The sequence below is a fragment of the Equus asinus genome, chromosome 11, assembly GCF_041296235.1.
Source record: "Equus asinus isolate D_3611 breed Donkey chromosome 11, EquAss-T2T_v2, whole genome shotgun sequence".
Classification (NCBI taxonomy): Eukaryota; Metazoa; Chordata; class Mammalia; order Perissodactyla; family Equidae; genus Equus; species Equus asinus.
In genome coordinates, this window is record NC_091800.1 from 1053440 (window position 1) to 1078799 (window position 25360).

The 25360-nt window shown below is 50.2% G+C and overlaps 1 long non-coding RNA gene across 1 annotated transcript; it reads left to right on the forward strand.

The window, feature by feature from the left end:
- The first annotated feature begins 3419 nt into the window (after window positions 1–3419).
- On the forward strand, window positions 3420–10197 carry LOC139046548 (uncharacterized). Its single transcript, XR_011506686.1, has 4 exons — window positions 3420–3510; window positions 6407–6479; window positions 7013–7101; window positions 9885–10197. It is a non-coding gene; the product is annotated as an uncharacterized lncRNA (long non-coding RNA).
- The last annotated feature ends 15163 nt before the right edge of the window (window positions 10198–25360 follow it).

Sequence of the window (25360 nt, forward strand, 5' to 3'; positions counted from 1 at the left end):
CTGCTCTGTGAAGGGCCCCTGAGCCCCTGGTTCTTCTCCCATATCCAGCTTCCCAATCCCTCCATTCACCACTGGCTCCACACCTTCCCTATAGGAAGGAATGATTCTGACCCATGATGCCTTGAGAGTGTCTGAGACAGTTTCTGGGGTTGGGTGAGGGCTCCCTGCAGAGGTCAGGGGTCCTGGCTCATTACTATGGCCTCCCAACTTATTCGTGATGGAATATATAATAAATGCGTTAGCTCTAAAAATGTCCTAATTTTAGTAGCTATTTATAAGTAGTATGTCATTAGTCATTTATTTCTATATTTTACAGTGACTTATGAAAGCTGATATTATTTGTGTTTTTCAGATAATTCAATTATTTTTTCTAATTCTTCCTTTTCCTCTTAAGTTTTAGATGCTCCTTCTCTTCAAATTTCGTGCTCATCAAAGTACATATTTTTCTGCACTGTATCAAAGAATCCTTTGTTTAATAGAAGACACAGAATAATTCAGTATGGACCCTTGTCTGAGGTGAGTTGGGGCTCTCAAATACAGATGACGGGAAAGGAAACAATGACCCTGCACATTTTATGAAACGATGTGCTAGCAATCCTGGAATGAACATAAAATCATATTTGATTTCACGCTGTGAGAACGCCAATGTGGTGGTTAAATTGCAAAGATTACTGGAGAAGTTTTGTCTTCCTCCTGCTCCTCTCTAATTCCAAATCCCCTCAGCTGCTCTGCCCATTCCTTCTGCCCCAGATAGCACTGCTGAGGGAAAAGGGCATTTAAAATGCTGCATAACGTTCACACCAACTCGGTCAGACTCATTTCAGTGTCATTTTTTACATAATATGATAAATAATATTCTTCTCATGATTCATTCCAGAGACATTGACGAACTCCACACAATGAAATGCCTAGAGAGACAGTAACATAGGGACACAGGAAGTACTAATTTGCAGTCTCCTGTACAACTAAGACTGAACAAATGTCACAGAGGACGGGAATGACCTTGGTGGTGGTCAATAGGGGGACTGCCTTATAACCATTTATTAAGCTCTGCCCGTATTTTGGTGCATATTTTCAAATTTATTTTGCGTATATTTTTAAAGCATTTGTAATATATAAATATTGTTTTATGTAAAAACCCCAACAGAACCTGTGTCAGACCTGGTCAGTATCAGGATTCAAGTTACTGGGAGTTGTTCACTTGGTGAATTTAGAAAATCAGGTGGCAATTATTTGTTCTCTGGCCAGAGTTTCATTTGTCATCTGAGAGAGAGAGGCTGCATGGGGCTCACTCCATTTGGCCCAAACAGAAGTCTGCAGTCGCTTGTCAAATAAATGTCTTTATGTTGTTGCATATGCAAAATACCCTTCTCTTTTCAGGCTGAGTAATATTTCTTGGCATTATCTTTATCTATTTATCTGTCGATGGACACTAAGCTGTTTCCATATCTTGGCTCTTGTGAACAAGGCTGCAGTCAACACAAGAATGCAGATGTCTCTTTGAGATTCTGATGTCAATTCTGGTGGATATATACCCCAAAGTGGGATCGCTGGATTGTGCTGAGTGAAATAAGCCAGTCACAGAAGGACAAATATTGTGTGATTCCACTTATGCGAGCTATCTGAAACGGTTCAACTCACTATAGTTGACAACACTGCATTGTGTCATTGAAATTTGCGAAGAGAGAACTTAAATATGCTCGCAAGAAAAAGAAAGAGAAGAAAAGAGAAACCTGTGTGGTGATGGATGTGTTATTTATCCTGATGAGGGGAAACCTTTTGCAATGTATCAAATCATGTCATTGTAAAGAGATAACATGTTTATTTGGCAGTGATGCCCTATTAAAACTGGAAAAATACCCCCCAAACCAAAAAAGAAGAAAAAAATGTGAAACTCACAGAAACAGGAGAATGGTGATTGCCAGGAGCTGGGGGAAGAGGAAAGAGGGAGCTGCTGTCCGACAGGCACAAAGTTTCAGTCATGCAAGATGAGTAAGTTCTAGAGAGCTGCTCACAGCCCTGTGCCCAGAGTTCCCAGTACTGCAGTGTGCGCTTATGACTTGGTTAAGTGGGCCGACCATAGGGTAAGGGTTCTTACCACAATAAAAAAAAAAACTGGGCAATTTCTGGTGATCACAAAATGCTTAGAGTATATAACTGAAGGAGTAGTACATGAAATATCAAACTTCAAAATTAGATAATTTCGAAGAAATGAAAACTAGAATTGTTTGACATTGAAAGAATTAATATCTCACTAAATGTATTCTCTGAAAAAGATGTACAGTGTTTATAAATGCAGCGTTGAGAGGATCTGACGGGGTGACATTTTAATAAACTACTTGACGTTTAGTGGATACTCAACAAATGTTCATTCTCCTTTCATTTCTGGTAACTTTGGACCCAATTCCTTCCCAGAGGCATCAGAAGAGATCACATCCATGTGCTTAGAGAACGTCACGTGTGCTCTGCGTCCTCCACGTAGACAGGGCGGGATGGCTGAAGTGGGCTGGAGTCCCCACAGGTAGGTGTGTCCCTGATCAAACCTTAGCACGTCAGGTTCTAGTAAAATAGTTTCTCCTTAGAGCAGACTTTTTAAGAACAGAATGCTCTAGCATATTTCAAAATTGTTCATTTTTTCTTTCCTCTGTGAGAAGCACAATATTTTTTCTCAGACATTCACTGTAAGAAGCAGGTCCAGCTGCTGGAGGCAAAACTCACAAAAGTTTGGGCCCCTGTGACCAGGTCCTCCTGGAGTTTTAACTCTCTGAGGGTCCACACTTGTCCACACTGGGCCTCCTGCAGATTGTCCATTATAGGTTAGGCTTCCCTGCCCCAGCACTGGTCCCCTCGGGGGCTCAGTTGTGATTCTCTGCGTTCACCTGTGAGTCTCCCCAATCTGGGGGCGGCACTTTGCCCAAGACCTCACTGCTCTTATGAACCTAAGAACAGCTGGAGCCTTTTCAGTTTGTTCAGCTGTTTAGTGTTTGGGGATGGAGTGGAGACTTCCAGGCTCCTAACATCATGGACCAGAAGCCAGAAGTCAAGCCAACACCTTATTTGTTTTATTTATAGCTCTTCTAATTAATACGGACTGGACATATAATAAAGGGTCCATATTTGAAATGCATAATTTGATACCTTTTGACAATTTATACCCCTTTGAAAACATCAGCACAATCAAGAGAGTGAACATTTCCACCCTGGCACAGTGCTTGTCCTAGGCTGTGCTGCTGGCACTTCCTGCCCCAGCAGTGGCAGGCTCTAATCTGGGCAGTGCTCTGCCCTGCTTGGGTGTCCAAAGGCCTGGCCACTGGGTGGGTGCCTCCAGTCCGGAAGTGTTGAGCCTGGTGCCTGGACCACCCGACAAGAAATGGTCCTAGTTCCTGAGAGCAGGGGTCTGATTCGGTCCTCTCTTCTCTCCCCAGGTGGCTGGAGATGCTCATGTTCTATCCCAGGACCAACAAACAGAACCAGAAGAAGAAGCAGAAAGTCGAGCCACCCACACCACAGGTAGGCAGTGGGTTTGCCAGTTGGTGTCCACTTTGTGGTTTCAGAGATGAGGAGCTGGGGCAAAGCGAGAGTACCCCAGAAGATTCAAGGGCTTCAGGACCCAGCCTAAAATTAGGGGTGAGGGAAGGATTCAGGTCAGGGCTGAGGTGGTCACCAGCCCTGCACGTTGTCTCCATCCTTCCAGTGGTCTGTGGGCTACAATCTGCATGCTCCTCTTCAAGCCACAGGGACAGGGTGGCCTGCTTGTGTGGTCTGGGGCTGCCCAGGAGGCTTCCAGCCAGGGGGCAGGTGCTGAGAAGCAGTAGCAGAGCGTGTGTCTCTTCCCCTGGCTGTCCTTCCAGCTGCTGGGAAGCAAAGAGCATGCCAGGAGGGGTTGCTGGCTGCACACACTCCTCGTGCGCCACAGTCCAAGGAAGGACTCAGCTCGGTTCCACTTTCTACACAGAGATGCTCTTGCAGAGAGCAGGCTGAGAAAGGGGAGCCAAGTGAAGGGCAATTCGGGGACCCCACTCTTGCTCTGGGGCCTTGACCATAAATGGAAAAAATTGGTGCTGGTCTTGATTTTTGTGCCCCTGCTCTGACTCCCATGTGACCAGAGTGGGAGGTGGCTGGGGTGGTCCCACCAGGTCCAGTCCTTCCCCAAAGACCCCTCTCCTCTCCCTTCTCTTCCCCAGCCAGTGTCCAGGGGCTCAGGGCACCAGGAAATGTTCTGAGCCTCAGTGAACTGATTTGCAAAATGGGCTTGTTTTGATCCAGTTATAGGATTATTTGTGAGCTTGAAAGGAGGTCTTGGGCCCAGTGTGGGTGCTCAGTAAATGTTATTCCTTTCCTCTGTGCTCAGGCTTCACTGTTACCAAGTGTTCTTGCCTGATCGAGCCTCGCAGTAACCCTGAGAATGAGCAGAGTGGAGATTGGGGGTCCCTTGGGCATCTTGAAAGGCCCAGAGCCTGGCAGAGGTCCAGGCATAGCAGAACATGGCTACCCCCAGGGTTCAGCAGTCCTTCCTGGTGCTCTCTCCTTCACTGAGTGGCAGAGATCAGCCTGGGTGGAACTGGGTCCCCCTTCTCCTCTACGCCCGCCGGGTCTCCCCTGGATTTGCCTGCCCTGGGCTGCTGCACAAACCCTCCTACTAGTAGAGTGCAGCTCTGGGCCTGCTCTCAGCTGATGGTCATTGTCTGCCCTCTGTCTACCCTCCCCAAGGAGTCCTAGGCTAGCATCCTCTGGAAGGTAGTGTCCCTGGCAAAATCAAATGGGAGTTGTTCCTGGAGACTGAACAGCTTCCTGCTGGGGAACAGCAGACACACATGCAAATCCCCCAAAGCTGGCTGGTTTGAGAGAAAAAACTCCCAGGCAGAATAACAGCATTCAGGGTTACGCTGCGTTTCCATAGTAATACCTTGGAAATAGTGCCGTAGCAGACCTCCTGCCTCCAAATAAGGCAACTGCACGTGCAGAAGACACGCTCGGCCCAGACCAGGGAATTTGATGGTGCTCCTGCTCCCTAGCCGTTCCCTCCCCTGTGACGTCCCCTCCCCCAAATAATGCTGGCCTTGGCCAAGCTTCACCTTTTCTGTTGGTAGCAGGAGCCATGTGATCACAGGGTGGGAAGAGCCCCCACTTCCCTGAGGGTCTGTTAGAGCCCGGGCGGTCTGGGGTCCCAGCCTCTTCCACTCAACCGCTCCCAAGCCCCAGCAGAAGCCAACCAGGCAGAGTCTCTTTTCCTTTGCCCCTTGCTCCTCAGAGCATCACCTTGAGGCTGCTGGTTTCTGGAAGCTGTGAACTTTCATCAGGGCCACGCTGCTGTGAGTCAGTCTCATGGGGTGAGGTGGGGCCTTTCCAGAGGAGAGCTGCTGATCTCTGAGAAAGCCTCCCTTCCTCAGCCTGATGCCAGAGTCATTTTAGAGCACCAGAGGAAGCTGAGGGGGAAGCCTAAAGCCTTTGGGGCCCCCGTAAAGGCAAGAACCCAAGACCCCATACCTGGCCTCTGTCTCCATGGCCTGGGAGTTTCGGATCAAACCAATGGGGAGCTGCTACACCCCATTCCAGGCCAGAACCCTCCTTCTCATTGGGTTCCTGCTCAGTTTCTGTGCCCAGGAAGTAGAAAGAAAGGCTGTCGATGAAACCCCTTCCAGAGAGGGGGCCTGCTTAGCACATGGAGGTGACGGAGGCCGCTTGGCCCAGGCCTGCCTTCCTACCCTATTTCCTCTTTCCTCTTGCTTTGAAAACCCTTTCTGAGTAGCCAGATAAATAGCACAGACTTCATTATAGCATTGACATCCCTGAGCAGTGCCGCTGTCCTGGCCACACAGGGACATAGAAAACCTGGTGCCTCCACTCCTTCCTTGTGCACAGGCACTCAGGGTCTCTGTCGGCATGAGCTCCAGCATCCCTCTCCGCCACAGTGGTGACAGTGTGTGGAGCGGTAGCAGTGCCATGTGGCCCTGGCCTGGCCTGTGAGACATCTTACTTTCCACATACCTGCTTTGGAGAAGAGAAGCAACTTTCCCTAGAGACCAGGCTTCCTCCCATCACCCACCCAGCCCCTCTCCTGGAAGCGAGCATGGCTTTTCTGCTGCCAGACTGTCCTTCAGTCCCCGCTGACTTGATCAGGCTTTGGCTGCTGTTCATGGCCCCCATTCTCTGGGAAGAGTCCTCCAGAAGCAGCGAACGTGGGGAGGGATCTGGGGACGCAGCCAGCCCTGCACAGGTTGGGGGGCCCTTGGTGTGGGAAATGCATGCATTTCCCTTGCATTTCAGGCCTGGAATTTCCTCTGCCTCTTGCAAAAATTAAGCATAGATCTACCATATGATCCAACTATCCCACTGCTGGGTATTTATCCAAAGAACTCGAAAGCACAACGGCATAAAGATACATGCACTGTTATGTTCATTGCAGCATTATACACAATAGCCAAGACATGGAAGCAACCTAGGTGCCCATCAAGGGACAAATGGATAAAGAAGATGTGGTATGTATACACAATGGAATACTACTCAGCCATAAGAAATGATGAAATCCGGCCATTTGTGACAACATGGGTGGTCCTTGAGGGTATTATGCTGAGTGAAATTAGTCGGAGGGAGAAAGTCAAATACCGTATGATCTCACTCAGAAGATAAAAATAACGACAAACAAATACCTAGCAACAGAGATTGGATTGGTGGTTCCCAGAGGGGAATCGGGGTTGGAGCAGGGCAAAAGGGGTGATTAGGTTCACATGTGAGGGGGTGGACTATAATTCGTTTTTGTGTGTTGAACATGATGCAGTCTACACAGAATTTGAAATATATCACGATGTACATCTGAAAGCTATATAATGTTATAATCCAATGTTACTGCAACTAAAATGATAAAAAATAAAAACATAAATTAAAATTTTTTTTTAAATAATGAAAATTTGCTACCAAAACAACACAGTAATGATTCATAGAGGCAACATATTAAGAGGATACCAAAAGTGCAAATGGAATATTTACCACATATATATTTTTTTATTCCCAGACTGTGCTTTGTGACCTGCCTTTGCCTGGAGGAGTCACGCCTTGCATGCTGATAACAATTCTGGGCACAGTGAAGCGCAATGCAAACAGGTGAACAGCAAGATTAGCAAGTCTGTCATATTTGCTGATTGGTTTAGAATTTTTAAAACTACACATTTAGAATCTTGGCTATACCACAGTAGGGGATTATCCCATAAATCAATATGTATTCCCAATACGGGGACAACGTTTCCCTCACTGAATTTTAAACCAGAAGAATCAAGAATAAAACAGAGTCCTACTTTCTGAGGACAAAGAGGAAGAGCAGGAAACCCATTCTGTTGGTGTTTCCTGGCAGTGAAAGCCTTAGAGCTCAAGGAAACGTGGAGCTTTTGTAATGTGATGCCTGGCCGTCTCTCCACCCATACATTGTCTAAAAAACCAAGCATGCACATTATGTCTACATGCCCATCAAAAACAAGGTGTGAAAACAAAAAGACCCCACTGGACATTGTTCCGAGTTGGTCTGAGCGCGTGAAAGTGATGCCACTCTGTCCTGATGTGCGTACAAACCTCCCCGCAGTTGTGCAGGTCACAGTGCAGTCTCGGACCTTGCGAGCTCAGCTGCCATTTCTATCTTCATAGTGGGGGCAACAGCAGGGTCACAGATTCCTATGGTGTTAGCCTGGTCTACAGCTGACAAGTGGCAGGATGGAGAACCCCAGTTTTCTGAGCAGACTCTATATACTTAGAAGATTTGAACAGATCCCTCAAGTTACAAGACTTCCTCAAAATAAATCAGCCTTTGCCATTGGAACTGGTTTGACTGAGGTGAGCTAGGATGGGGTAAGATTGGAGCTAACAGGTAAATCCGTGCTGATCCATGGCTGCCCTGGGATGCCTGGGCCTGGTGATCACCACTGGTTATACCTACGTGTAAAACAAGAAGGCTAAGGATATCCTGAAGCTGTCCAGTACGCCCATCCCTGAGGTCAGTGGTGCCACTAAAGCTACTGCAGCCATTAATTCATCTGTGTTTCTGGGTCTTATGACCAGGACACAAAAGGCACAAAGTCAAGCTATGCACACAGGTTTATTCAATAATTTGCAAACAGACTCCATGAGTGTCTGTCACCTTTTTCCTGGTGAATCAAAGGGAGCCACCTCCTCTGTTAGCAGGAGATAGACTCAGCTCTGATCTGATCATTTTACATCCAAATGGCCCACTCACTCCAACCTCCAGCCAGCTTCCTCTGGTTCCGCATGAAGGTCACCACCCTAAGCCAACTGCTACTTCCACACAGCCTGTACAGCTTCTGATGGCACAGTTCTTCCCTGCACAATAAAGCTTGCCTCACAGCAAAGTACAAAACATATATACCCTCTGCCTATGTCCTCGTCCATCTTTCCTCCCAACATAAGGTAGGACCCAGCACACCTTACCCTGTGCACACAGCACTCATGATTTGTTAATATCTGCTCTCCTCCCTGTACAACCCCTCTCATGCAGGACCACACTGATATACATATCTTTGCTTTATTTAGGGTTATTGCACTGGAAACTTTAGCTCCAGGAACACTAGAGATGCAGACTGACACTGCGGCCACTCAGAACTAATTCTGGTTGAAGTGGTTAAGGTGGTCTAAACTGAAAAAATTATTGCTTGGTCCTGCAAATTCTATGTGAGGAATTACAAGAAAAAAAGAACACTGAAGGCAGTAGAGATGACAGTATCTTGCTTTTCACTGCAGAGGAAATATAGGCATTGGATTTTCAGTCAAATACAAATTCTATTGCCATTGGCTATCTTGGTCTTTTCCCTGTGAATTTAATCATTGGAAGACACAGTGGGGTGTATGTGTTCAGTACTGGGTGAATCAAAACATACAGAGAATCATTGTTAAAAGGTCTAGAGTACAGACGTTGCTTTAAAACCAGAGCACATGCTGATTCTGTCAGTGCTCTATGGGGTTCGCTGAGACACTGAGGGAAAGAGTTAGTGATTCGACAGCCAGGACTTGTGTTTGCCTTGACATCCAAGTGCAGGAACTGGGGTCAAAAAGCCAAGCAGCACTTTCGTGGGGTTGGCCCCGTGGCCGAGGGGTTAGGTTCTCGTGCTCTGCTGCATGCGGCCCAGTGTTTCTTTGGAGCGAGTTCTGGGCGCGGACATGGCACTGCTCATCGAGCCACGCTGGGGCAGTGTCCCACATGCCACAACTGGAGGGACCCACGGCTAAGAGTATACAGCTACGTACCGGGGGGCTTTGGGGAGAAAAAGGAAAAAATAAAATCTTTGAAGAAAAAAAAAAAAAGCCAAGCAGCACTTTCATTAGTTCCACTTGACATCATGGAATGTTTACCACATTTATTGTCACGACTTTACAACTTAGCATCGGAATACTGAACTTTAACGATGTTGTCTAGCTCTTGCTGTGTCAGGACTTGGCTTTTGGTTAACTATGAGGAAGCCGAGTATTTGAAAGCTCTTATTTGCCATTAATAGGGATTAAAAGCAGGCTGGCAGGGCAGGAAGGAGGTAACCGTTATTCTCTGCAAAGTAAAGCATAAAGTGCCCTCAAAGTGGCCCTAAACCTCTGTGAGAAAACCTTGAAGACCTTTCTTGGGTAGAGGTGGTAAAGAGGGAATGACAGCTGACTAGAATGATGTGACCAAGACAACGAGGCAAAAAACTCAGCACGTTGTCTTGCTTCCTGTCAGATGCTTCTGTGTTACATCCAGTCCTTGGCCCAGTGTACCGTCAGTGTGTTTTCTGTTTAGAAAATTGTCATGTATTTATACAATGATTTGCTCTTTAGAAAATTGCATGTTCTTCACTTGATACAAATGCACAGCTTGAATCATTTTACTAACTCTGGTCTTTGGTTTAAAACAGGCTTGCTTGAGATTTCAAGAGAGGGCATGATGTCGCCTTCCACTGTAACCCGCGCTTCAGTGAGAACAACAGGGGAGCCATTGTTTGCATTACAAAGCTGGATAATATCTGGGGAAAGGAAGAAAGACAGGCAGATTTCCCCTTTGAAAGTGGTAAACCAAAGTAAGTTATTGCTACTATGAGATATTGAAAATGTCTGTTGCTCATGGGACTCGCTCTAAACCACAATGCCCTTAAAATGAATTTTCATCAGCTCTCCTGAGACACCTAACTAGGACATCTCCTCCCCATCCCAGGGGACCAGGCACTGCAGGCTGGAACAGGGCAGGAGCGCTGACCACAGGACCTTGGCACATGTCAGGATTTGGAGATGGCTCTTTAAGGAGGTGAAATGAGGTCCTGATGCAATGGGACTGGGGTCCTTATGAGAAGAGGAGACACAGATGCAGAGGAGCAGCCCCGTGAGGATGGAGGCAGAGAGGGGAGGGAGACGGCCACCAGCCCAGGGACCCTGGAGCCCCAGACACTGGAAGAGGCTGGAGGGACCCTCCTGTGGAGCCTCCGGAGGGAGCATAGCCCTGCAACCCTTGACCTCAGACTCTGGGCTCCAGGATGGGGTAGGATGGATCCCTGGGGTTCAAGCCCCTGAACGGCCCTTCACCTGGAACTCTCCGGACCTGCACTCTGCCTCACCCATCCAATCCCGTTTTGCAGACTTGGCCACCCCTCAGCCTGATTCCCAGCCCCCGGGCGGCCCAGGCAGCCCCGACAGGGTGGGCCGATGACCCGGGTGGGGGGACCGGAGGCGACTGCCCCCCACTAACGATTCCCCTAAACCCCATCTTCCCTCCAGCATCTGATACGCAGACGCCCCCGGCTCGCGCCCCATTCCTTTATATCCAGGCCGATGACACACGGCCCCCCCCAGGGCTCCCCGGCCGAACGCTCGGTGTCCGGGGGTGATTAACGCCCAGCTTGCTGCGTGAAAGATGTGAGTCCTGACTCGGTTGGGGGCCAAGCGGCCCCAATTAACACAGCAGTGGCTTTCATGTTCACCTCAATTAAGCCGGCTGCCGTTTCCTGAGTCGTTTCCCGGGCAGCGTCCCACGGTGTCGGCCACACATCAAAGGGCCTCGCAGGCCACGCAGCAGGTGACGCTCATTTGCACACTGACCCAGGCAGGCGGGGGCGGGGGGTGCTCTGGGAGGGACCCGGAGCTGGTTGGGGTGAAGGGTCATGGGGTCGGGTCCTCCAGGGAGGGTCCTTCCTGCCTCTTCTGCTCATCAAACCATGTGAGGCAGCATCTTGCATACAAAATGCAGGAAAACGGGCATGGATGTGAGTTCAGGGCCACTCTTCCTCAGAAAAAAAAACAAACTGATCTCTGATTCAAAGGATGACTCGGGTCTTGAGTCAGAGGCCGCGTCCCCCTTTGACGAGCCTGGTGGTGGGGAGGTCACAGGGCATGGCGGGCGCTGCCTCCTTCCGCCTCTGAGGTCCGACCACCGTCCTTCAGACGCGCAGGACCTGACTGACCCAAATCACCCATCACAAACCGACTCCCAGACAGCATTGCCTCCCAACCTCAAAACCACCATCAAAAGGGCCCAGTCGGTCCCCACATTTGCTTGTCTCCTTCCCCGTGCAAAAACCAACACTCCATCCTCAGTGCCGAAAGCACGAAAACAAACGCCTGCATCCTGGGACGGCGATCTAGCCGCTTCCAGGAGCGCGGTTTGCAGGAGGAATAAATGAGACTGAAAACGAATGGGCAAAATACAGTCCATCTGTGCAGTGGAATATTATGCAGCCATGAAAAAGGAGCCCATGTCCAAATCCCCTTCCTTTTCATGGCTGCGTAATATTCCCTCCACAACGGACCGTGTGCTGTTCCTCCATTTATGCAGCTGTGGACACTTGCGGCGTTCGATGCATCTGATTTTTATAAGTCGGTCTATTAACCTGAGCCACTTCCTGTCCATTTTCCTTTCTCCAGGGGCTCAGTATTTATTCCCAGGCCACATGACCCTGGGGCATCATGTCCCTGGGCAGCATTGACAGCTGTCAACCCTGCAGAGGGGCCCCCCGTCCAGCTGTTTGCACACGACCCCACCCACCTCGCCCCCATCTCCACGCGGAGCTCGCCTGTCAGATGCAGCAGGAGACACAAAAAAAATCCTGCACAAAGTGGATTTTTCATTTCTCAGGAATACTTGGGAAATGACTAGAAGGAAACACTAACAAAAATTAGCAAGAGTGACAAGGCAATGGTAATGAGCACGCTGTCTTTCAAAAGAAGAAATCATTCAAAATATTTCTTTATCAGAGTTGCAAACACAATCATGTCCTCTGGTACAGTAAAACCACTTTAAAGATATATTCCAGCACCCTGCTCCATTCCATCCCATTTCCCGTATATATTCTCTATCAGTGCACATCACACTGTATACACATATTCCAGCACCCTGCTCCATTCCATCCCATTTCCTGCATCTATTTTCTATCAGTGCACGTCACACTATATATATATATTCCAGCACCCTGCTCCATTCCATCCCATTTCCTGCATATATTCTCTATCAGTGCACATCACACTTTATGTTTACTCATGAGATCTAAACTTCGTGTACAAAATACTCATCACCCTGAATAAGAGAGAGTGCAAGATGGCACAATCAAGCACACAGACTCAGCATGCTCTTCACAGTCTACTTTCCTTCAGAAGGTGGGCAAGTTCCTTTCCCTCCAGCTCTCGTTTTTCTCCTCTGCCAATATTTATTCATCCACTAGATCCTGGTTACTGTCCAAAGAAATTTATCAGCAGTTCTCTATATTTTAGATACCAGACTTCCCTCTGACATACTAATGGCAAGCATTACCCCATTCCATTGACTTTCTTTTTATCTTTGTTTTCTTTGATGTAAATGTTTCTTATTTCCATATATATAGGATTTGAATTTTTCTATTTTGCCACCAATAATTTCCTTTAATGTTTCTATAATTTCTAATTTACTCAGTAACTCCCCTGTCTCGGATTGTATCCTAAGAAATTATCAGAAACTTGGACACACTGAAAGGGATCACACTTATGTGGAGATGGCAGTGGTGGGGAAGGACAGAAAGGGGTGGAAATGTATAAATTTTGCATTGTTTGACAGGCATCTTTACTTCTTTCAGTTTTTAAAAGAGTGCCATTCCTGTCTTCCATTGTAAAGACCAGGGAAATCAAAATCTAACATTGAGACATAAAAGAGAAGCTTGAACAAAAGTTGACCTTTTAAAAGATGTTAATTGAAGGATTACATATAATAGGAAAATTGGAAATAGCTTAAATAGCTAATACAAAGAGAGTGATTAATTTGTAATATATAGCATATGTAAAACAAAAAATATACAGCAATTAATTAAAACATTTTCTTTTAAAGAAAGATGTGGGTTTTTAATAACTGAAAATTTAACATTTAATTAGATCATCAGGGACATAATTAGATTGAGCTATTTGCAGGAATTTTTAAACTATTTTTTTGTATAAAAACCATTATTACAATGCTGGTGGAAATTAAAACACAAGAAAGGGTCACGCGATCTTGCCAGATCACCCAGCTCCTCCCAGGCTTTGTCAATATGTGTGTGTGACTTGTAAATAATTGCAGTCTGTCAACTCTGTATTTATACATTTTCAGAGATGATTTTGGAGATGTGTGCTTAAATTTTACAGAGATTTTTTAAAAGTGTTTTCAATCATATTTTATGAGTTCTAAAGCAGCATAAAAGAAAACTATTTGTCACCTTATATAAAACATCTACGTAATAAAAACGCCAATCAACATCTTTATTGTATTTCTGCTATGTTTTCTCAGACAGTTTCTGAGGGAAGAACCATCAACAGCTTTTACTTGTTGCTGGAAGAAAGCGGCAATCAGTGGATGAGAAAGGAAAGTCTGAGTGAGTTCTACTTTCTTTAAGTCTCCAAATGGACACTTAAGGGGGAAAATGCTGATCCAGAGCAATGGCTGACAGTGTTCTGGATTAAGTGAGAGCCTATTCATCCTCTAACATGTAAGACTGATTGGGAAACAGCTCTATATTTGTTTTCCAGAAAGACTCCACCAGGTTATACTTGTGGCCAACTAATGTTAAATTTTGTCATTCTTACTAATTTTTTACAGCAATACCTCTTGCTCTTGATGTCTCAATACTTTAACTAAAAATGCTCATAATTTCTAATGGTAGATCCAAGGATATTGTTATTATTGTTGTTGTCATTATTAGTATTTTAAAGTACCATTTATTGAAAATCTACTATTTGCCAGGTACTGTAATATAATTTATCTTAAAACTCCATGGAGAAGAGACTGTTATCAAACTGAGGTTTATGAAGGATTACGTCTCTTGCCCAAGGCCATATATGGCCTTCAACCTTTGGATTTAAAACAGTGGCAGGGTAGAGATTAAAACCCAAGTCAAAGCCCACACTCTTTGCCACTATCCTGTACTCATCTTGGGCCCCTGCTAGACACACCGGAACCACCTGTTGGATATGCCAGAAACATCTGCCGGATACACTGAAACCACCTGCCAAATATGCCAGAATCAGGTCCCGGACATGGTGGAAACACCTGCCAGACACGTCCAAATCACCTGTCAGATACGCCAAAACCATGTGCCACACATGCCAGAACCACCTCGCGGACACATCTGCTGGATACTCCAGAAACAGGAAAAGCACAGGACGGAACCAGGTGCCAGACAAGCGTGAAGCCCCTTCCAGACTAGCCTGAACCACTTGCTGGACCAGCCTGAATCACTTTATGGACATTCCAGAACCACATGCCCAGCATGCTAGAACCGAGTGACTGACACACCAGAACCACCTGCTGAGCACACCTGAACCAGTCACTGTGAAACCACCTGCCGGATACGCCAGAACCAGGTGCCGGACATGCCAGAACTACCTGCCAGATACGCCAGACACAGGTGTCGCAGATGCGGAAACCAGGATCCCAAATGACTGAACCACCTGCCAGACATGTTGGAGCCACCTGCCGGATATGCCAAAAACAGCTGTTGCACATGCTGGAACCAGGTGCTGGACACACCTGAACCACCTGCCGGACAAGCTTCAACCACCTGCTAGACACAAGGGACCCACTTGCCGGACACGCCATCATCACCTTCAGGAAACGCCAGAACCATCAAGTGAACATGCCGGAAGCACCAGCCGAACATGCCAGAGCCAGGTGCTGGACACGCCATATCTGCCTGCCAGACACACTGAAATCACCTGCCAGATATGCCAGAACCAGGTCCCGGACACGCCAGAACCAACTTCCAGGCAAGCCAGAAAAATCTGCCAGACACGCCAGAACCACCCCTCAGACTGGCCAAAACCATGAAAGTGAAATGACGGGATCATGTCCTGGACATTTCGTAGCCACATGTCAGACACGCTGGAATCAACCGCTGGACATGCTGGAACCAACTGCTGGACACCCCGGAAGCACCCACCGCACATGTCAGAACCACCTTCCGGAGATACTGGAAACTCATGCCAGACAACAGGAACCCCCTGCCTGACAAGCTGGAACCACCTGAATGACATGCCAGTACCACTGGTCGGACATGCCAAAACCAGCTGCAAGACAAAACTGAAACACCTGCCAGACAAGACTGAACCACCTGCTGGATACACCTGAACCACTTGACAGACACTCCAGAACCACATTCCAAGCATGCCAGAACCACATGTCAGATATGCCACAAGCAGGTTCCGGAGGTGCCGAAACCACCTTCAGGACAGGCCTGAACCACCTGCTGGACATGCCTGAACCACCTGACCGACATGCTTCAACCACCTGCTTGACTCCCCAGAACCACCTGCTGGACACCTGTTGGATATGCCAGAACCAGGTGCTGCATACACTGAAACCACCTGTCAAATGCCCCAGAACCAGGTGCCAGACATAGCGGAACCAACTGCCAGACATGTCCAAATCACCTGTCAGATATGCCAAAACCATGTGCCGGTCACACCAAAAGCACCTCCCAGACACGCCAGAATGATCTGCCAGATACGCCAGAAACAGGTACAGCTAGGGTGGAACCAGGTGCCAGATAAGCCCGAAGCAGCTGCTGGACTAGCCTGAACCACCTCCTGGATGAGCCTGAACCACCTTCTGGACCATCCTGAACCACTTTACGGACATTCTGGAACCACATGCCAGGCACGCTGTAACCAGCTGCCCAACACGTAAGAACCACCTGCTGAACACGCCTGAACCACCTGCCAGACACATGGGAACCACCTGCCGGATACACCAGAAACAGGTGTCACACATGCCAAAACCAGGTGCCGGACATGACTGAACCACCTGCCAGACATGCTGGAGCCACTTGCTGGATATGCTAAAAACATGTGTTGCACACCCTGGAACCAGGTGCTGAACACGACTGAACCACCTGCCGGACAAGCCTCAACCACCTGCTGGAAGTGACTGAACCACTTGCAGGACACGCCATCACCAACTTCAGGACACACCAGATCCATCTGGTGGACACGCCAGAAGCACCAGCCGAACATGCCGGAGCCAGGTGCTGGACACGCCAGAACTGCCTGCTGGACACACCAAAATCACCTGCCAGATATGCCAGAACCAGGTCCCGGTTACACCAGAACTGACAACCAGAGAGGCCGGAAAAACCTGCCGGTCACACCAGAACTACCAGTCAGATACGCTGAAACCACCACCCCAATTTGACTGGATCAGGTCCTGGACACGTCGTAGCCAGCTGCTGGACACACTGGAATCACCTGCCGGACATGGGGGAACCTACTCCTGGACACCCCAGAAGCACATGGGGGAACCTACTCCTGGACACGTCGGAACCACCTTCTGGACATACTGGAAACTCATGCCAGACACACAGGAACCCCCTGCCTGACATGTTGGAACCACCTGAATGACACACCGGTACCACTGGCCGGACATGCTGGAACCACGTGCCAGACCAAACTGAACCACCTGCCAGACAAGACTGAACCACCTGACGGATACCCCTGAACCACTTGACAGACACTCCAGAAACACATGCCGAGCATGCCAGAACCACCTGTCAGGTATGCCAGAACCAGGTGCCGGACACGCCGGAACCACCTTCCAGACATACCTGAACCACCTGCTGGATACGCTGAAATCACCTGCCAGATACCCTAGAACCAGGCCCCTTATATGCCGGAACAACCAGCCAGACATGCCGGAATCACCCACCAGAAACAGTGGAACCACCACACAGATACATCAGAACCACCCACCAGACACGCCAGAAACACACCCCAGACACGCCGGAACCACCTGGAACCACCCACTGGACACACTGGAACCACTACTCAGACATGCTGGAACCACCAACCAGACACACCGAACCAACTTCCGGACACAGCAGAAGCACCCACCAGACACCCCAGAACCATCTTCCAAACGTACCAGAACCACATACCGGACACACCAGAACCACCTGTTGGATATGCCAGAACCAGGTGCCGGATACACTGGAACCACCTGCCAAATAAGTCAGAACCAGGAGCCAGACACGACAAAAACACCTGCCAGACAAGCCGGAACCACCTGCCTAACATGCCAGAACAAACTGCCGGACATGCCGAAATCACCTTCCGGACACGCCAGAAACAGCTCCTGGATATGCCAGAACCAATTTCCATAAAATGCTGGAACAACCTGCTGGACACGCTAGAATCAACCACCGGACACATCGGAACCACCTTCCTGACATACCAGAAACTCATGCCAGACACACAGGAACCCCCTGCCTGTCATGCCGGAACCACCTGAATGACATGCCAGTACCATCGGCCAGACATGCCATAACCACCTGCCAGAGAAAACTGAACCACCTGCCAGAAAAGACTGAGCCACCTGCTGGACATGCCTGAACCACTTGACGGACATTCCAGAACCACATGCCAGATACGCTGGAACCACCTGCAGTACGGGCCTCAACCACCTACTGGACACGCCTGAACCACCTGGTGGACACACCGCAACCACCTTCTGGATGCGCTGGAACCATCTGGTGGACATGCTGGAACCACCTGAATAACATGCCGGAACCACCTGACTAACATGCCGGAACCACATGCCAGACACGCCAGCACCACCTGCTGGAAACCCCGGAACCACAGCCCAGACATACTGGAAGGACATGCTGGACACGCAGGAACCAATTGCTGCACACACCTGGACCACTTGCTGGACACCACCAAAGCACATCCTGGAGAGGCCTGAATCAGCTGCTGGACACGCCCAAACCACCATTCGGACACTTCAGGACCATGTTTCAGAAATGCCTGTACCACAGGACGGCCATGTCTGGACCATGTGCCGGATGCATCTGGACCAGCTGACAGACATGCCTGAACAACCAGCTGGACACCCTGGAACTACCTGCCAGGCATACCGGAACCATCCACTGGAAACGCCTGAATCACCTGCCTGATATGTTGGAACCAACTGCCGGAAATGTTGGAAACAACACCCGGACAATCTGCAACCACCCATTGGAGACACTAGAATCAGATCCTGGACACACCGGAAGCACCTGCCGGACACTCTGGAACCACCTTCTGGAACCACTGGAATCACCCACCGGATACGAAGGAACCACCTTCCGGACACACCAGAACCACTTGTCAGATTCGGCGGAACCAGGTGCTGGACATGATGAAACCACCTGTCGGATATGCCAGAACCAGGTGCCAGACACGAGAGACCCACCTGCTGGACAAGCCGGAACCACCTGCCTGACATGCTGGAACAACCTGCCAGACACGCCGAAATCACCTGCCTCATACACTGGAACCAGGTCCTGGAAAAACCTGCCAGACACACCGAAACCACCACCTGCACACTCCGAAACCACCAACCCAATTCTGGCAGTTCCTGCAGGTGGTTCCAGCGTGTCTGGCAGGTGCTTCTGGTGTGCTGGGACCTGATTCTGCCATCTCCGGTGGGTGGTTCCAGAGTGTCCTTGTGGTGGTGTCCAGCAGTTGGTTCCAGAGCGTCAGGCAGGTGGTACAGGCATTTCTGGGAGGTGCTTTGGGGGTGTCCAGCGAGTGGTCCGGGTGTGTCTGGCAAGTGGTTCCAGCATGTCCGGCGTGTCCTTCCAGTATGTCTGGCCTGTAATTCCTCATGTCCAGCCAGTGCTTCTGGTGTGTCCATCACCTGGTTCTGGCATGTTTGGCAGGTGGTTCCGGCAAGTCCACCAGATGGTTCTGGCTCATCCTGAAGGTGGTTAAGGCATATCTGGCAGGTGGTTCAATCATGTCCAGCAGGTGGTTCAGTCTTGTTCAGCACGTGGTTCAGTCGTGTCCAGCACCTGCTTCTGGCATGTGAGAAAGCTGTTTCTGGCGTATCCGGCAGGTGGCTCCGGTGTGTCCGGCAGGTGGTTCAGTTGTGTCCAGCACCTTGTTTCTGTGCATGCGACACCTGTTTCTGGCATATCAGGCAGGTATTTCTGGCATGTCCAGCAGGTTTTTCACTCAAGTCTGGCAGTTGGTTCAGGCGTGTCCAGCAGGTGGTTCTGGCGTGTTGGGCACCTGGTTCCAGCATGCCCAGCATGTGATTTGGGAATGTCTGTAATGTGGTCCTGGCTGGTCCAGCAGTGGTTCAGACTAGTATGGCAGCTGCTTCAGGCTTGTCTGGCACCTGGTTCTGGCCTGTCCTGGACCTGTTTCTGGTATATCTGGCAGATGGTGCCGGTGTGTCTAAGAGGTGGTTCCGGTGTGTCTGGCAGATGGTTTTGGTGTACTCAGCAGGTGATTTGGAAGTGGCCAGCAGGTGTTTCCTCCATGTCTGGCAACTGGTTCTGGCGCATTTGGTAGGTGGTTTCAGTGTATCCGGCACCTGGTTCCCCCATATGCAAAAGTGGGTTCCAGCATGTCTGGCAGGTGGTTCCAGGGTGTCAGACCAGAGATTCCACCATGTTTTGCAGATGGATCAGTGCTGTCCAGCAGGTGGATCAGTCGTTCTGGCAGTGGGTTGCAGCATATCTGGCGGTGGTTGTGGCGTGTCCAGAAGGTGGTTCTGTTGTGTCCGGCAGGTGGTTCTGGTGAGTCAAGCAGGTGGTTATGGCATGTTTGGCAGGTGGTTCAGGCGTGTCTGTCAGCTGGTCCAGGTGCATCAGGCACATGGTCCAGGCATGGCCGTCCCGTGGTCCAGGCATTTCTGAAACATGGTTCTGACATGTCTGAAAGATGGTTTGGGCGTGTCTGGCATCTGATTCAGTCCTCTCCGAGAGGTGCTTTGGGGGTGTCCCACAGGTGGTCCTGGTGTTTCCGGCCAGTGGTTCAGCATGTCTGGCAGGTCATTCGAGTATGTTTGGTCTGGGGTTCCGGTTTGTATAGCAGGCAGATCCAGCGTGTCTGGCACCTGGCTCCGGCATGCTTGGCGGGTGGTTCTGGCATGTCCACCAGATGGTTCCAGTGCATCCTGAAGGTGGTTATGGCGTGTCCAGCAGGTGGTTCAGGCTTGTCCGTCACTTGGTTCCGTCGTGTCCAGCGCCTGGTTCCAGCATTTGCATCACCTGTTTCCGGCATATCTGGCAGGTGGTTCCAGCTTGTCCAGCAGGTGGTTCTAGCATGTCCAGCATCTGGTTCTGGCATATCCAGCAGTTGGTTTCATGGTGTCCGGCACCTGGTTCCGCCATATATGAGAAGTGGCACCGGCGTGTCTGGCAGGTGTTTCTGGGGTGTCAGGCAGGTGGTTCCAGTGTGTCCGGCCGGTGTTTCAGCAGTGTTTGGCCAGTGGATCAGTGCTTTCCAGCAGGTGGATAAGTCATGTCAGGTAGTTGGTTGCAGCACATCCGGAGGTGGTTCTGACGTTTCCAATATGTGGTTCTGACGTGTCAGTCAGGTGGTTCTAGGTGACTGGAAGGTGGTTCCATCATGTCCTGTGGGTGATTCCACCGGTTCCCGCAGCTGGTTCCAGTGTGTCCAGCAGGTGCTTCTGGTGTGTCCAGGACCTGATTCTGGCATCTCCAGTGTGTGGTTCCAGAGTGTCCAGGTGGTGGTTCTGACTTGTGCAACATTTGCTTCCAACATGTCAGGCAGGTGGTTGAGGCGTTTCCGGTGGATGGTTCCAGTATATCCGACAGGTAGTTCTGGTTTGTCTGGCAGGTTGTTCAAGCATGTCTCTCAGCTGGTCCAAATGCATCCGGCACATGGTCCTGGCATGGCCGTTCCGTGGTCCTGGCATTTCTGAAACGTTGTTCTGATGTGTCCAAAAAGTGGTTTGGGCGTGCCCGGCATCTGATTCAGGCCTCACTGGGAGGTGGTTTGGTGATGTCTCATAGGTGGTCTGTGTGTGTCCAGCAAGTGGTTCCGGCATGTCCAGCGTGTGCTTCCAGAATGTCTGGACTTTGATTCTGGGAAGTTCAGCAGGCGGTTCTGGTGTGTCCAGCGCCTGGCTGCAGTGAGTTCGGCAGGTGGATCTGGCATGTCCACCACATGTTTCTGGGGCATCATGAAGGTGTTTCCGGCATGTCTGGCAGTTGGTTCAGTCATGTCCAGCACCTGGTTCCAGCGTGTGTGACACCTGTTTCTGGTGTATCTGGCAGGTGGTTCTGGCATGTCCATCAGTTGGTGCATGCAATCTGGCAGGTAGTTCAGGTGTGTCCATCCGGTGGTTCTGCCATGTCGGGCACCTGGTTCCAGCGTGCTCGGCATGTGGTTCCAGAATGTCTGTAAAGTGGTTCAGGCTGGTCCAGCAGATGGTTCAGGCTAGTCCTGCAGCAGCTGCAGGCTTGTCTGGCACCTGGTGTCAGCCTGCGCTGGACCTGTTTCTGGCATATCCAGCAGATGGTTCCGGCGTGTCCGACACATGATTTCGCCATATGAGACAGGTGATTTGGACGTGTCCGGCAGGTATTTCTTCCATGTCCAGCACCTGGTTCTGGCGTATTTAGCAGGTGGTTCTGGCCTGTCCGGCAGCTCATTCAGGTTTGTCTGGCATGTGAGTCTGGTATGTGTGGAAGGTGATTCTGGCATGTACATTCGGTTCTTCTGTCATGTGCGTCAGTTGGTTCTGACATGTCTGCTGGGTGGTTCTGGTGTGTCTGAGTGGTGCTTCCAGTGTGTCCAGAGGGTGGTTTTGGCATGTCTGTCGGGTTGTTTCAGCATATAAGGGGCCTGTTTCCAGTATATCCGGCAGGTGATTTTGGCGTGTCTGGCAGGTGGCTCAGACATGTCCAGCAGGTGGTTCAGGTATGTCTGGAAGGTGGTTTCCGCACGTCCATAACCTGATTCTGGCATATCTGACATGTGGTTCCAGCATGCCCGGCGTGTGGTTCCAGATTATCGGTCAAGTGGTTCAGGTGTATCCAGCAGGTGGTTCAGTCTTGTCTGGCAGGTGACTCAGCCTTGTCTGGCAGGTGATTCCAGCCTGTCTGCCAGTGGTACTGGTGCGTCATTCAGGTGGTTCCAGCGTGTCAGGTGGGGGTTTCTGTGTGTCTGGCATGAGTTTCCGGTATGTCCGGAAGGTGGTTCCATGGTGTCCGTAGGGTGATTCCACCTGTTCCCACATATGGTTCCAGAGTGTCTGGCAGGTGGCTCCTGTGTGACTGGCATGTGGTTCTGGTATGTTCAGAAGGTGGTTCCAGCCTGTCAGGCACCTGCTTTTGGCATATCCGGCAGGTGGTTTCACTGTGTCCAGCACCAGGTTCCACCATATCTGACTGGTGGTTCCAGCGTTTCTGGCAGGTAGTTCCAGCATGTCTAGAAGTTGGTTCCGTGATGTCCAGAAGGTGGTTCAAGCATGTCCAGCTGGTGGTTCAGGCATGTCTGGAACGTGGCTCCAGGGTGTCCAGCAGGTAATCTGACACTCTGGAGCCACATGCTGGGCATGCTGGAACCAAGTGCCCGACACGCTAGTACCACCTTCTAGACATGCCTGAATCACCTGCTGGGCACACCTGAACCACCTGCTGGATATGCCAGAGACAGTTGTGGCACATGCTGAATCCTGGTGCTGGACATGATTGAAGACATGAAGAAATGGAGCCACCTGCCTGATACACCATAAACAGGTGTTGCACACTCTGGAACCGTGTCCTGGACACGACAGAAACAGCAGCTGGACAAGCCTGAACAACCTGCTGGACATGACTGAACCCCTGTCAGACACACCGTAAGCACCTTTGGGACACGGTGGAACCCTCGGCTGGACATGCCAGAATAACCTACCAAACACGCTGGAGCCAGGTGTCAGACATGCTGGAACTGACTGCTGGACATGCTGGAACCACAGGCCACACATACTGGCAGGACACGCCAGACACACCAGAACCTATTGCCAGATACACTCAGACCACCTGCCCGACACCACCAAAGCACCTTCTGGAGAGGCCTGAATCAGGTGCTGGGCATGCTGAAACCACATTTTGGACACATCAGAACCACATTTCAGAAATGCCTGAACCATGGGACAGCCATGCCTGGACCATGTATAAGATCCACGTGGACCAGCTGACATACATGCCTGAACAACCTGCTGGACATGCCGGGACTACCCACCGGACATACCAGAACCATCCACTGGAAATGCCTGACCCACCTGCCTGAAACTCAGGACCAACTGCTGGACACTCTGGAACCACCTTCGGGACAGGCCTGGAAAACCTGCTGGACATGCCTGAACCCCTGCTTGACACGCTGGAAGCACCTGCTTGACTCACCAGAACCGCCTGCCAGATATGCCAGAACCAGGCTCCTTATACACCAGAACCACCCACCAGTCATGCCGGAACCACCTACAGGACACACTGGAACCACCACACAGACACGCTGGAACCACGCTCCACACATGCCAGAATCAGGTCCGGGACAGAGCACAATTACCTGGCAGATGCTCCAGGACCACCTGCTGGACACGTTGAAATCACCCACAAGACATGCCCAAACCAACTGTCCGACATGCCAGAAGCACTCAGCACACACACTGGATCCACCTTCTGAATGTACATGAACTACGTGCTAGACACACAGGAATGACTTGCCAGGCACACCAGAACCACATGTTGGTTACACCAGAACCAGGTGCTGGATACACTGAAACTACCTTCTGAAAATGCCAGAACCAGGTGCCAGACAAGCCAGAAACATCTGCTGGACATGTCCAAATCACCTGTCAGATACACCAAAGCCATGTGCCGGACACGCCAAAACCACCTCCCAGACAAGCCGGAACCATCTCCCAGATAAACCAGAAACAGGTCCAGAACAGGCCAGAACCAGGTGCTGGACATGCCTGAAGCAGCTGCGGGACAAGCCTGAAACACCTGCTGGAGATGCCTGAACCACTTTATGGACATTCTGGAACCATCTGCCTGCCATGCCAGAACAACCTGCCGGACAGCCGAAATCACGTGCATATGTGCCATAACCGGGTCCCAGATATGCCTGAACCAACTTCAGGACAGGCCAGAAAAACATGCCGGACAAGCCAGAACCACCTCTTGGAGACACTGAAACCACCAACTGGACACGGCAAAATCAGGTCCCAGACATGCCATAGCCACCTGTCAGACAGGCTGGAATCACCCACTGGACATGCAGGAACCAACTGCCAGACACCCCGGAAGCACCCAATGGACACATGGGAACCACCTTCCAGACATACCAGTAACTCATGCCAGACACACAGGAACCTCCTGCCTTGCATGCTGGAACCACCTAAATGACAAGCCGGTAACACCCGCCGGATATGCCGGAACAACCTGCCAGACAAGACTGAACCACCTGCTGGATACGCCTGAATCATTTGACGGACACTCTGGAACCACATGCCGGGCACACCGGAACCACCTGACAGATATGCCAAAACCAGGTGCCAGACACTCCAGAACCACCTTCCAGACAGGCCTGAACCATCTTCTGGACATGCCTAAACCACCTGCTGGACACACCAGAACCAACTGTCTGACTCACCAGAACCACTTGCTTGACTCCCCAGAGCCACCTGCCGGACAAGCTGAAGTCACTTGCTGGAACCAAGCTTGTCTGCCAGAACCACCCACCACAGGTACCAGAACCACCTGCCAGACACACTGGAACCACCACTAAGACACACCGGAATCACATGCCGGAATCAGGGAGGGGACATGGCACAGCCTCCTGCCAGATGGTCCGGAACCACCTGCTGGACATGCCTGAACCACCTGCCAGACTTGTGAGAAGCACCTGCCAGACAAGCCAGAACCACCAGCCTAACATGCCAGAACAACCTGCTGGACACGCCAAAATCACCTGTAGTTCCGGCGTGTCCAGCACGTGGTTCTGGCATATCTGAGAGGTGGTTCCGGCATGCCGGGCATGTGATTTCAGAGTGTCCGTGAAGTGGTTCTGGCGTATCTGGCAGGTGATTTCGGTGCTCCGTCGTGTCTGGGACCTGGTTTTGGCATGTGCG